A 15,081-nucleotide genomic window follows, 5' to 3' on the forward strand; every position below is an offset into this window, starting at 1 on the left:
ATTTACGCTAGCTGGAAGGAACAGAAATCACTCTTCTTCCCAAGATGGCACCCAAGGCTAAGTCAGGCAGGAGCCTGGGTTCCATGTGGACGCCTGGAAACCAGAGCTCTGTGGTGGGATGGATTGGTTGACAACAAAATCCATCCTATCTCTAAATACTACATATTTCTCTGTGCTCCTAAGTGGAAATGTATTCAGATTCTCCAAAAGAGTTCATTTTATTTGGGTCATTAGATAAAGAAATGTCCGAACAAGGGGAGAATGGGATTTAAAGAAGTGAGACTTGGAGACGGTTTTCCAGAGAAGGCTTTCTATCGCCAGGCTTTCAGAAATAATTTCAGAGGTAGAAGCAGTTAGGAACAGGTTGCAACAAAACACCTTATCTTAAAGACATTTCCCAATATTAGGCTCAATATCAGCCAAGGAAAAATGAAGCCATTTTTCAAAAAATGTTCCAGCTTTTCTCTGCTTCTTTACATCTCTAAGAATAACTCAAGCAGTGACTTGAAATGGGCCCACATAGATCTAGGAGAGTAGCATGTAGGCATTGGTCAACAACAGGGCAGTCAAAGAATGAGTTTCCTCTCCTCTGATCTGGCTGACTCCCCTCCCCTATTTCCCATTCGCTTCCTCGTCATCCCACTGCCATTGTTCATTGTTCAACAAACTACAGGCCCTCACTCCTCACGCAGCCTTTTTCTTCAGAAAAGACTATATCCATGAAAACATATCCACTTCCAGGCCTCTTCCCTCAGAAGCCCTAAAATGCAAAGCTCAATCCATTTATCACTCTTCTCTTTAAAACCCCCAGTAATTTCCCAAATGCCTCAGTAGGGCCTTCAAGTCTCTCCTTGATCTGGTCCAACTATTATTTTCCCCAGATCTGTCCAACTATTATTTTCCCCTTATATTTAGGATTTGTCCCTCCCACACCCTCTCTGTTTCAACCTTACAGAACAGTAACTACCTCCTACACATGCTTTGAGCTTTTCTATCTCCACGTATTTCCTTATGCATTTTTCTCTCTGATACGCCTTCCCCCTCTTGATCTATGTGATCCAAAACTCTACCCAACTTTAAGGTCCCTTTCAAACAGCACCTCCTCCAAAAAGCCTTCCGCCTGCACTGATGAGATACTCTGTCCTTTCACTAAAATATCATCTTAGTTTTGTACCTCTATTTTGGCATGGATGATATCTTGGAAATTTTATGGCTATTCATGAATAAATCTTATCTCCCCACCTTAAAAGCACTGACAAAAGCATTTCTTTTGCACCCTTATGATAGGTGAATCAGTGAAGGGCTAAGTTTTGATAAAGTTAAGATTTCATTTGTCCTGTAACTACTTGTTGAAGAGTGCTTTGCATTTTTCTTCCTTTGCTTTGTATATAGGTTAATATTACAAAATTTTAAAAGTAAAAAAAAAAAAAAAAAAGACTTCATTTGTATCTTCGTATGTGGGGAAAAGTCTTGCTTGTATAGAACTGGGACTGTTTCCAGGCAAGCATTCAGAAATATTTCTCACCAACCCCAAGATTCAGATTTGAGGGGTTGGGCAAGGCCAAGTATGGGTACTGTCTTTTTTAAGCTCTGCAGGTGATTCAATGTGCAACCAGAAGGCAGCTACAGTAATACAGTACCAGTCTGAGTCTAGGTTGTTGGCATCAATGAGTAGGTTTAGCAAGGAGGAGGAAGAGGAAGAATTCTCCCCGTTTCTGGGGGAAAAATGCACCCACTCCCACTTTTTAGTATCCCGTCCCCATTTCCTTGGGCGACAATGTGTGCTAAACCTCCTGAGTTTGTTATCTACACCTGCCCTCTTGCCTAGTATCTCCATGTTAAAAAGTTCCCTACAATATCTGTGGGACACCTGTGACTCAGAGCTAGAGTTATGAAGTATTGAAAGTCAGCATTATCCTATACAGAAACTGTTTAAAAAGCTAAAAACGTGATCAGACTTCAATTAAAGATATGCATGAAGCAGATCTGGTTAGGACTAAGGTAAATCAGACTAAAGGGTAAAGGATGATATTGACTGTGTTTTAAAACCTCAACTGCTGTGTGAGACCAAAGGAAGAGATGTTTATTTGGTACAAAATTTGTATCTTCTGTAGCACACTACTTTTTTTTTTAATCTTTATTGATACAACGACATACAAGCACATACATTCATAACATACAAACATTCCATACATGGTGTACAATCAGTACCTCACATATCATCACATAGTTGTATATCTAACACCATGATCATTTTTTAGAACATTTGCATAATTTCAGAAAAAGAAATAAAAAAAAACTCATACATACTGCACTGATGTAAAAGGATGTATGTCCCCTAGAAAAGCCACGTTTTAATCTAAATCCCATTTCATAAAGGCAGAATAACCCCTATGCAATACTGTATATTTGAAACTGTAATCAGATCATCTCCCTGGAGATGTGATTTAATGAACAGCGGTTGTTAAGCTGGATTAGATGACGACTTGGATGGATCTTGATAAATTTCTGGAATCCTATAAAGAGGAAACATTTTGAAGAAAGCGAGAAATTCAGAGAGAGAAGAGCAGAACAACATAGCCACGAGAAGCAGAGTCCACCAGCCAGTGACCTTTGGAGATGAAGAAGGAAAATGCGTCCTAGGGAGGAAACAGGAAGCCAGGTGAAGAAGCTGGCAGATGATGCTGTGTTCACCTTGTGCCTTTCCAGATGAGAGAGAAACTCTGTGTTCACCATGTGCCCTTCCACTTCAGAGAGAAACCCTGAACTTCACTGGCTTTCTTGAACTAAGGTATCTTTCCTTGGATGCCTTAGATTGGACATTTCTATAGACTTGTTTTAATTGGGACATTTTCTCGGGCTTAGAACTGTAAACTCGCATCTGATTAAATTCCCCTTTTTAAAAGCCATTTTGTTTCTGGTATATTGCATTCTGGCAGCTAGCAAACTAGAATACATACCATACCCCTTATGCCTCCCATTCATTGACCACTACTATTCCCATCTAACCAATATGTATATTTTTTAATTTTAACATTTAGTCCCCTATTACTTATTTCTTTTTAATCCATATGTTTTACTCATCTGTCCATACCAAAGTTAAAAGGAGCATCAGACACAAGGTTTTCACAATCACACAGTCACGCTGTGAAAGCTATATCATTATACAATCATCATCAAGAAACATGGCTACTGAACACAGCTGTACATTTTCAGGCAGTTTCCTCCAGCCTCTCCATTACACCTTAACTAAAAAGGTGATATCTATATAACGTGTAAGAATAACATTCCGGATAACCTCTCGACTCCGTTTGAAATCTCTCAGCCATTGACACTTTACTTTTTCTCATTTCTCTCTTCACCCTTTTGGTCAAGAAGGTTTTCTCAATCCCTTGATGCTGAGTACCAGTTCATTCTAGGATTTCTGTCCCATGTTGCCAGGAAGGTTTAAACCCCTGGGAGTCATGTCCCACGTAGAGAGGGGGAGGGCAGTGAGTTTGCTTGCCATGTTGGCTGAGAGAGAGAGAGAGGCCACATCTGAGCAACAAAAGAGGTTGTGTGGGGGTGACTCTCATGTCTAATTTTAAGTAGGCTTAGCCTATCCTTTGTGGGAATAAGTTTCATATAACCAAACCCCAAGACTGAGGGGTTGGCCTATTGCTTTGTTTGTCCCCACTGCTTGTGAGAATATCAAGAATTCTCCACTTTGGGAAGATGAATTTTCCTCCTTTCTCACCATTCCCCCAAGGGGACTTTGCAAATACTTTTTTATTCACTGTTCAAATCACTCTGGGATTTATTGGTGCATCTCTCTGGACAAACCTACAAAATCTCATGCCCTACTCAAGGTTCCATGTACTCTTGGTGTTCAATTAAGCTGTCCACATAAGTTATATTAAGAAATGTACTACTCAAAATACAAACTTTCTACCAAATACACATTTTTTGCTTTAGTCTAACACATAAGTTAAAGTTTTAAAATATTAATTACCATCTATTTTCAATATCCTACAGTATTGACATTCTTTTGTTCTTCCTCATGCAAAAACATTTTTAAATTTGTACATTTAGTCACGATCATTATACACTCTAGGCATTCCTAGATTATACCATTTCAGTCTTTATCATCTATCTTTCCTTCTGATTTCATTTGTGCCCCCAGGCCTCCTCCCTCTATCATTCTCACATTCAGCTTCATTCAGTGTTCTAACATCACTGTATTACAGATAGGTAGTATTGTGCTATCCATTTCTGAATTTTTACTATCAGTCCTGTTGCACACTCTGGATCCCTTCAGCTCAAATTACACAATATCTACCATATTTGTATCTCCTGATGACCACTGTTCTTAAGTGAAATTCTCCAAGTTCATTCATTAATGTTAGTTCATATCAGTGAGACCATACAGTATTTGTCCTTATGTTTCTGGCTAATCTCAGTCAGCATAATGTCCTCAAGTTCCATCCATGTTGTTACATACTTCACAACTTTATTCTCCCTTACAGCTGCATAATATTCCATCATATGTATATAGTGCAGCTTGTTTAGCCACTCGTCGGCTGATGGACATTTTGGCTGTTTCCATCTCTTTGCAATTCTAAACAATGCTGCTATAAACATTGGTGTGCAAATGTTCATTTCTGTCCTTGCTCTCATATCATCTGAGTAGATACCTAGCAATGGTATTGCTGGGTCATATGGCAATGCTATACTTAGCTTCCTGAGGAACCGCCAAACTACCTTCCACAGCGGTTGTACCATTTCACATTCCCACCAACAGGCCTCTTTCTCCACATCCTCACCAGCACTTGTCGTTTTCTGTTTTACTGATAATGGCCATTCAGGTGGGTGTGAGATGATATTTCATTATGGTTCTGCATTTCCCTAATAGCCAGAGAAGCTGAGCTTCTTTTCATGTGCCTTTTGGCCATTTGTATTTCCTCTTCTGCAAAGTGTCTGTTCAAGTCTTTTGCCCATTCTGTAATTGGATTTTGTCATTTTGCTGTTGAATTGAACAGTCTCTTTATGTATTCTGGATATTAGACTCTTATCTGATATATCGTTTCCAAATATTGACTCCCATTGTGTAGGCTGTCTTTTTACTTTCTTGACAAAGTTCTTTGATGCACAGAAGTGTATAATTTTGAGGAGTTCCCATTTATCTATTTTCTTTCTTCAATGCTCGCGCATTGGGCGTAAGATCTAGGAAACCACCTCCTATTACAAGATTAATAAGACATTTCCCTGTATTTTCTTCTAAAAGTTTTATGGTTTTGGATCTAATGTTTAGGTCTTTGATAAATTTTGAGTTAATTTTTGCATAGGTTGTGAGATACGGACACTCTTTCATTCTTTCACATATGGATATCCAGTTCTCCAAGCATCATTCATTGAGGAGACTGTTCTGTCCCAGGTGAGTTGACTTAACTGCCTTATCATAGATCAATTGTCCATAGATGAGAGTGTCTATATCTGAAGACTCTATTCAATTCCATTGGTGAGTCTATCTATCTTTATACCAGTACCATACTGTTTTGACCACTGTAGCTTCATAATACGCCTTAAAGTCAAGGAGTGTGAGACCTCCAATATCATTTTTCTTGCACTGGATATTTTAAGCTATTCGGGGCACCCTGCCCTTCAAAATAAATTTGGTTATTGGTTTTTCTATTTCTGAAAAATAAGTCTTGGGGATTTTAATTGGTATTGCATTGAATCTATAAAGCAATTTAGTTAGAACTGAGATCGTAACTATATTTAGTCTTCCAATCCATGAACGTGGTGTGCCCCTCCATTAATTTAGGTCTTCTGTGATTTCTTTCAGTAATTTCTAGTAGGTTTCTTTGTATAGGTCTTCTGTATCCTTGGTTAGATTTTTAAATATTTTATTCTTTTGGTTGCAATTGTAAATGAAATTTTTTCTTGATTTCCCAGAGATTGCTCATTACCAGTGTACGGAAACATTACAGATTTTTAATGTTAATCTTGTAACCTACCACTTTGCTGTACTTAGTTATTAGCTCTAGTAGTTTTGCTGTGGATTTTTTTGGGTTTTCAACATACAGTATCATATCATCTGCAAACAATGAGAGTTTTACTTATTCCTTTCCAATTTTGGTGTCTTGTATTTCTTTTTCTTGATGAATTTTCTGGCCCTCTGCCTATTATTGATTTCCAACTTCATTCCTTTATGATCTGAGAAAGTGTTTTATATGATTTCAATCTTTTTAAATTTACTGAGACTTGCTTTGTGACCCAGCGTATGGTCTATCCTTGAAAATGATCCATGAGCACTTGAGAAAAAGGTGTATCCTGCTGTTGTAGGGTGTAATGCTCTATAAGAGTCTGCTAAGTCTAGTTTGTTTATTGTATTAATCAACTTCTCTGTTTCTTTATTGATCCTGTCTAGATGTTTTGTCCATTGATGACAGTAGGGAATTGAAGTCTCCAACTATTATGGCAGATGTGTCTATTACTCTTTTCAGTGTTTACCTCACATATTTTGGAGCACTCTGGCTTGGTGCATAAATATTTATGATTGTTATGTCTTCTTCTTGAATTGTTCTTTTTATTAATACACAGTGTCCTTCTTTATTCCTTTTAATTGCTTTTCATTTGCAGTCTAATTTGTTGGATATTAGTATAACTACTCCTGCTGTTTTCTGTTTGTTGTTTGCATGAAGTACCTTTTCCCATCCTTTCTTTCACTTTCAACCTATGTTCATCCTTGGGTCTAAAATGTGACTCCTGTAGACAGCATGTAGATGGGTCCTGTTTTTCAATCCATTCTGTCAGTCTATGTCTTTTGATTGGGGAGTTTAATCCATTAACATTTAGCGTTATTACTGTAAGAGCAGTACTTTCTTCTACCATTTTGTCTTTTGGATTTTACATGTCACATCAAATTTTTCTTCTTTTTACCTTTACTGATAATCTGCATTTCTATACTCTTCTCCACACCTCTCTCTCCTGTCTTTTCCTATCTGTCTCTCATGCTCCCTGTAGTATTTCTTGCAGAGCTGGTCTCTTGGTTACAAATTCTTTCAGTGAGTTTTTGTCTGAAAGTGTTTTAATTTCCCTCTCATTTTTTAAATTGATGAACCCAAACAACATACAAACACAAACATTGTTAACATACAAACATTCCATAAATGGTATACAATCAATGGCTCTCAATATCACACAGTAGTATATTCATCATCATGATCATTTCTTAGAACATTTGCATCACTCCAGAAAAGGAAATAAAAAAGAAAAAACTCATACATACTGTACCCCTTACCCCTCCCTCTCATTGATCACCACTATTTCCATCTACCCAATATATTTTAACCTCTGTTCCCATTTTTTCTATACTGCTTACCACTCCCTTTCACTAGTATTTCAATCTACTCAATTTAACATTTCTTCCCCTATTATTTATTTTTAATCCATATTTTTAAAATTTAATTTATTTTGTATTCTCAAACCAAACCAACATACAAACGTGAACAATCTCCCACTCATTTTCGAAGGACGATTTTGCCAGATATAGAATTCTTGGTTGGCAGTTTTTCTCTTTTAGTATCTTAAATATATCATACCATTGTCTTCTCGCCTCCACAGTTTCTGATGAGAAATCTATGCATAGTCTTACTGGGCTGCCCTTGTATGTGATGGATTGCTTTTTTCTTGCTGCTTTCAAAATTCTCTTTCTCTTTGACATCTGACATTCTGATTATTAAGTGTCTTGGAATATTTATTCTGGTTTGAATCTGCAGTGGACCCCAGAAAAGCCATGTCCTTTAATCCTCATTTAATATTGCTGGGTGGGAGCATTTTGATTGTTTCCATGGAGTTGTGGCCCACCCAACTGTGACTGGTAACTTTTGATTAGATGATTTCCATGGAGGTGTGTCTCCACTGGACTCACCTGGAGTTACTTACTGGAATCCTTTAAAAGAGGAAACATTTTGGAGAGAGTCCCTTTTTGTAGAGTCACAAGAAAGCCAGCAGGTGCTGCCATGTTTGGCATGTCCCCTTCCAGCCAAGAGAGAAACACTGAACATCATCAGCCTTCTTGAACCAAGGTATGTTTCCCTGGATGCCTTAAATTGGACATTTCTATAGATTTATTTTCATTGGAATATTTTCTCAGCCTTAGAATTGTAAACTTGTAACTTACTAAATTCCCCTTTTTAAAAGCCATTCCATTTCTGGTATATTGCATTCTGGAAGTTAGCAAACTAAAACATTTGTCTATTTGGATGTATTCTGTTTGGGGTACACTGCACTTAGATCTGTTAATTTTAAGTCTTTCATAAGAGTTGGGAAGTTTTCAGTGATAATTTCCTCCATTAGTTTTTCTCCTCCTTTTCCCTACTCTTCTCTTTCTGGGACACCCACCACACATATATTCACATGCTTCAAGTTGTCATTCAATTCCCTGAGTCCTTGTTCACATTTTTCCATTCTTTTCCCTATATTTTCTTTTGCTTGTTGGATTTCAGATGTCCTGTCCTCCAATTCACTAATCCTTATTCTGCCTCTTGAAATCTAACACTGTAGGTTTCTATTGTTTTTTTTTTCCATCTCTTCTACTGTGCCTTTCATTCTCATAAGTTCTGTGATTTGTTTTTTCAGACTTTCAATTTCTTTTTTTTTGTTTGTCCCTTGCCTTCTTTATATCTTCCCTCAATTCATTGATTTGATTTTTGATGAGATTTTCCATGTCTGTTCAAACATCCTGAATTAATCGCTTCAACTCCTGTATCTCACATGAATTTTTGGTTTGTTTCTTTGACTGGGCCATATGTTTAATTTTCCTAGTATGATTTGTTTTGTTTTGTTTTTTTGCTGGTGTCTAGACATTTAATTTCCTTAATTAGTTTATTCTGGAGATTGTTTTCATTTTTTTACCTGGGTTTTCTTGCTGGATGATTTTGTTGTCTATTTACTCTTTGACATTCAGTTCAGCTTATTCTAGACCTTTGGCATAGATTTTGTTTAACAGATCAGAACTTTTCAGTACTTGTTTTCTTGCTTCTTGCCCTGCCTGTATGGTGCTTTTTTTTTTTTCCTTCCTTAGAAGGGTCTAATTAGATATTATAGACCCCAGTCAGATTTTCCCAGAACAGACTGGTCTCCTCTCAGGAGGAAAGAGTCACCTGCATCAGTTTTCCATGACAGTGAGACCCAGCAGGTTGAAAAACTTTCCTATGAAGCCTCTAGACTCCATGTTTGCCCTATCCTGAACAGTATGTGGCTTTGTCTGCCTGCGTGTCCCACCAGCACAAGGTGATGTGGTACCTTTAACTTCAGCAGACTCTCCCTGATGGGGGCGTGGGTGAGACAGAGGAGATGCTGTAGGCTGGCTTTAATCACTTCAGTTTTCCCGACCCTGGGGTGTGAATTCCTTGAGGGAGGGATTCCTCCTGAGCAGGGCCCCACCCCTCTCCTGGGGAAGGGACAGCCCCCAGGGAATCACTGTGTTTAACCTGACCAGCCTCTTTGCCTCTGAGGCAATCTTAATTCCACCCTCACCTGGGGCAGTTGGAGTTTGAGAAGCCTTGCAGTTTGTATCCAAATATTAGTCAAGCCATAGAAACACAGCCACAAAAAAAAGAAAAAAGAAAGAAAGAAAGGAAAGGAAAAAATCCTTTTCAGGAGCAGTCCCCATTCCTTCGGTTTTCCAGTCAAGAGCTTAAGTTGCTCCGTGTATCTCCAGATCCTAGTGCCCCCTCCTTTCCTTCAGGGCCCAGATCTTTTCAAGTATTTTGTGCCATCCAATCCAGAAAACCTCTGGTTTTGTTTCATTTTTTCTTTTTCCATCAGCCCTGCCCCCTCTGCACTGGGGTAAATACCAGCAACCTCAGCTTTTACTGAAGGTTCAGCTGAGCTGGGGGCCTATTTTTAGTAATCAGAATTTGTTAATTCCACAATTGATGCCTGGTTGTGTTCTGCCCCTCCTGCTAGTAAAGTCTCTTTCCTTTCCCCTCTGGGAACCAGCCTGTGGGGGATGGGTGCGGACTCATGGTTCTGGGTGGGATCGCAGCCAGTCCAGCTGGTCCAGACTGGGCTACACTGTGTGTCCGGTCACTGACATGGCCCCAGCAGTTGTTCTGTACTGTTCCTGGCTATTTACTAGCAGCTCTGGAGAAGAAACTAAATTCCACACTTCACTAAACTGACATCTTGGACCTCTCCCCTCTGTTTCTTTCACACTATCTAATTTAACTTGTATGCTCAGTTTATTTGAACATGATTACTATGGAACCTTGAACAGGGAGTTAGATTTTGTTGGTTTGTACAGGTTCGTGTGATGCCCTGATATATCGCAGGATAATTTGAGCAGGTGAAAAAGTATCTGCAAAGCTACCTTGAGGGACTGGGGAAAAAGATGGAAATATTAAAATTCCCTACTGTTCTAGTTTGCTAGCTGCTGGAATGCAACACACCAGAGACGGATGGCTTTTAATAAAAGGGGATTTATTTTGTTGGTTCTTCAGAGGAAAGGCAGCTAACTTTCCACTGAGGTTCTTTCTTACGTGGAAAGCACAGGATGGTCTCTGCTGGTCTTCTCTCCAGGCCCCTGGGTTCCAACAACTTTCCCCGGGGTGATTTCTTTCTCCATTTCCAAGGGCCTGGGCTGAGCTGCAAGTGCTGAGATGAGGAATGCCAAGCTGCTAGGCTGTGCTACATTGCGTTCTCTCATTTAAGCACAAGCCAATTAAGTTAAACGTCACTCATTGCAGCAGACACGCCTCGTAGCCAACTGCAGATGTAATTAGCAACAGATGAGATTCACCTACCATTGGCTCATGTCCACAGCAACAGAACTAGGTGCTTTCACCTGGCCAAGTTGACAACTGAATCTAACTACCACACCTACCTAGGGAATTCTTGATATTCTCACAAGCATTGGGGACTATCAATTTACCAGGCCAAGACCTCAATCTTGGGGTTTACCCTTATGAAACTTATTGTGGCAAAAAAGGAGCTAAGCCTACTTATAATTATGCCTAAGAATCACCCCCAGGGAACCTCTCTTGTGGCTCAGATGTGGCCTCTCTCTCTCTAAACCAGTTCTGCAGGTGAGCTCACTGCCCTCCTCACTACTAGTGACACGACTCCCAGAGGTTTAACCTCCTTGCCAATATGGGCCCTAACTCCCAGGGATGAGCCTGGCCCTGGCAATGTGGAATTGAGAAATTCTTCTTGACCAAAAGAGGAAGAAAAACAAAACAAAATAAAGTTTCAGTGGCTGAAATTTCAAATAGAGCGGAAAGGTCATTCTAGAGGTTATTCTTGTGCATTATATAGATATTACTTTTTGGGTTTTGGTGTATTAGAACAGCTAGAGGGAAAAATGCCTGAAACTGAACTGTATTCCAATAGCCTTGATTCTTGAAGGTGATAATATAACTACATAGCTTTTACAGCATGACCATGTGATTGTGAAAAGCTTATGGCTGACACTCCCTTTAGCCAGTGTATGGCCAGATGATTAAAAATATAAGGACAAAATATAAATAATGGGGGAATAAGAGTATAGGATGTTTTGGGTGTTCTTTTTCAGTTTTATTTTTATATGGTTTTTTTTTGGAGTAATGAAAATGTTCAAAACTTGGTTGTGGTGATGAATTCACAACTATATGATGATACTGTGAACCACTGATTGTCCACTTTGGACGGTTATATGGTATGTGACTATATCTTGATAAAATCCCATTAAAAGAAGAAGAAGAAGAAAGTTCCCTACAGTCCCATCCTCTTAAAACATCAGTTCCTACAGGGACTAAACTTCAAATAGATATTTGGAATAAAGCATTACATAAAAATAATTTATACTGTATGGATCATTAATGGACCTTTAAGATGTTTAGTTGCACATATGATAGATGCTATGATAAAAGCTACCATTTACTGAGAGCTTACCATGTCCCAGGCATGGGCTCATGTATAGTGTATGTATACAGATTTCAAGTTAATTCTTAGACTAACTCTGTGAGGCAGATACAATTATCTCCATTCACAGAAGACAAAAACGTAAAACAACCTGCCCAAAATTCATACATCTCATTTCAAGTCTCAAGTATCAATTCCAAAGCTCATGCTCTTAAACATTTATATGTCGAAGATAATTCTTGTTAAATCCAAACTTGGTACTCCCTTTAGAAGCACCTGATAAGGATAAATAAGAAAAAGAACTCTGGTCATGAGCAGGAAAGGGCCACAGTATAGTCAGATGGGCTCTGTTTCTGGGGTCTGATCCTCCAGTTACCGTTTCCATCACTTTTCTTCCTCCCTCTACTCTGACCCTTTTTTTTTGCTTGGAGAGAGACCCTCAGATTTTCTACAAACAGAGGCAATTATCTTCCATGGCAGCAGCATCTGGGTCTGGTTAGACCAGGGAGCAGCAGCAATTTGTTTGTAGGGGTTGCTTATAATTAGAGACTTCTCTATTTGAAATGCAGCAGGAAAACAGCAATTAGTAAATTGATTTATCAGATTTCTGTTATATTTAACTTGTGAAAAACTTGGATTGAGACTTTGTCTTACAAATAGTATCCTGGTACACTTGAAATGACAAAAGTACTTAATGAATGTGGACCCTGGTTATGAAATAAGAGCCCATAAAATCCAGAAATGCTTTTATTTACTCAGGGATACTAACCTTCAACAAAGATAAATCTTACTTGTAATAAACAAAAAAGATTAGGCTAGTTAACTATATAAAGGGCCTTAATTTAATTCCTAATCACCTTACTCTATTGCCAGAAATTCTGGGCCTGCTTCTGGGAAGAATCTACAGGTCATTGAAATCAGAGCTAGCTCCACGAGCACGGCATTGGGAAGACTCTACAAAGTCCAGGTAATCTTTGCCTAATCTTTTGCAACCAAGCTGAAATAATTCTTTTCTCTTGGTGCACATGCTTCACACACAAAACCCTAAATGTGTGAACCTCGCTAAGGAAGAAAAGGATATTCCTGTTGGACACCTGGTATATCTGAAAATGAACTGGTTTTATCCACAGCCCAACTCCACCACCTTCCAGTCGCCCTGACGGCCGCCAGATGGAGAATACACATCCCTCCTGTGCGTGCACGTGAGTCCATGGTGAAGGCTACGACCAGTACAGAATGCACAGCTCTATGTCCTCAGCGTCTAATGGACAAAACGGAAATTTAATTTAGTTGGTTTTTTCTAAATGTTCTTATTCCAACTCTCCGAAGAAAAGGAAGCACAATAGATGATGATGATGCTTATACAGAATAGACCAGTGTTCTTGGCCAAAAGTAGGACAGCTTGACTTGCAGCAAGAAGAACAGCAAGTGAGTGAAAAAATACAGAAAATAAATAAATACTAGGGGCGGCAAGGGGTAAAATAAATTATATAGATGGAAATACTAATAGTCAATGAGAGGGAGGGGTAAGGGGTATAGGATGTATGAATTTTTTCTTTTTATTTCTTTTTCTGGAATGAAGCACATGTTCTAAAAAATGATCATGGTGATAAATACATAATTATGTGATGATATTGTGAGCCAATGATTGTACACCATGTATGGCATGTATTTGTATGAAGACTTGTCAATAAAAATATATTAAAAAAAAAAAGAAAGGTACAAATATGTTCAAAATAAAAAGATAAATTAATATCAACAGTGATATAAGTATACTTCAGAGCAAAGATTATTTTCAAGGAAAAAGGTCATTCTGTAGCAATTAATGTGTGAGTCAAACAAGAGAACACAGAAATCCTGTGTTTACTTATATAGCAAAAACAGTTTCAAAATACATGAAGCAAACTGAAAGAAGTACAAGAAGAAACAGATGTATGAATAACTGTAGTAAGAGTTTTTATTTCCCCACTCTTCCCATTAATTTCTAAGGTGAAATATCACATTCAGAATGGATTCAGTTATTTAAATATTGAGTAAAATTTACTTTTAGCACACTATATGACCTATTTTATAAATGTAAAATGTGTATTTGAAAAATGTGTAGTCTAATGTTTTTGTGGTACAGTGTTCTCCAATGTGAATTAGGTCAATTTGATAAATTGTATTGTTGTAATCTGTTATGTATCCTTAACTTTTATCTGATTGTTTTATTTGCTTTTCGAACCATCTCTTAAAATATATTAATATGGTACCATTTCTCCATTTCTCTATTTTGTTCTCTAAATTTTTGCTTCATATATGTCATGCTGTTTTTCAGTGCATAAAATATTCATCTTATTTTACATTATTACAGCATTTTAAACTATAAAGGTAAAAATCTTTGTCTTATGGCATTGGCCTCCAAATCAGTTTGTGCATAACCAGGATATAAAATCTTTAGCATACAAATTGTTTTTGTGGAAAATATATAAGAACCTGTATTTAAATAAAAAAAAAAAGATCAGCAAGACAAGGACAAAAATATTCAGAATTTGATAGATATTTTGAATTACTTACAGTTAACCTAGCTAAGTGGGAAATCTAGACTAGTCAAGTCTAGTAAGTTACTGCTCTTTTCTATGTCTCAGTTTTCTCATGTAATAAATGGAAATATTAACACCTGCTATGCTACTCCATGTGTTGTGGAGATAAAATGAGACATTCAAAGTGAAAGTGTTCTAAAATTAAAGCACCACCAAAAGTAAGATAGTATAGTAATATCAAAATCTTATTACAATTTCTTATTTCCCTTACAGAGCACTGAAGTTTTATGATTTAATAATAGAAAAGCAAGTCAGAAATGGTTTAATGCTCTACTTTGTGTCCTTACACAAGTCGCTTTTCCTTTTATTTCCCTTATAGAAAGTAAGGGCACGGGATTAGCTTCTTTGGTAAGATCCCTAAGTCTTGAATTTCTGAGCACTACACAATTCAAGACAAAAAGAAAAAAAATTTCCTCCTCATAATTTTCACTGCCGTTAGACATGTCTGTAACTATGAGGTGGGAAATACATGTGAGAAGTACTTGAATTCCTACCTCAACTGAAATACAACCAAAGGAACCACAGCCAAATATGCTGAAAAGGTTAACCAAGAGGAAAGTCCCAGAGGATGGTTCCTCCCTTCTTAACACCATTTGCATCACTAAACCAGCAG

At 37.9% G+C, this 15,081-nt stretch overlaps 1 protein-coding gene across 4 annotated transcripts in view; it reads right to left on the reverse strand.

Annotated features, from left to right (window-relative positions):
- SERTAD2 (SERTA domain containing 2) overlaps positions 1 to 15,081 on the reverse strand; it is a 152,362-nt gene that overhangs the window by 97,375 nt on the left and 39,906 nt on the right. Inside the window, exon 4 of one of the 4 annotated variants that reach the window (XR_013164317.1) lies at positions 9,620 to 13,147. The exons of the other annotated variants lie outside the window; for them this stretch is intronic. The gene's annotated coding sequence lies outside the window, so the exon portion shown is untranslated. Of the gene's footprint in view, positions 1 to 9,619; positions 13,148 to 15,081 lie in introns of those variants that run through there. 4 annotated transcript variants of the gene reach the window in all.

Source organism: Tamandua tetradactyla, chromosome 17, assembly GCF_023851605.1.
Source record: "Tamandua tetradactyla isolate mTamTet1 chromosome 17, mTamTet1.pri, whole genome shotgun sequence".
NCBI classification, from domain to species: domain Eukaryota; kingdom Metazoa; phylum Chordata; class Mammalia; order Pilosa; family Myrmecophagidae; genus Tamandua; species Tamandua tetradactyla.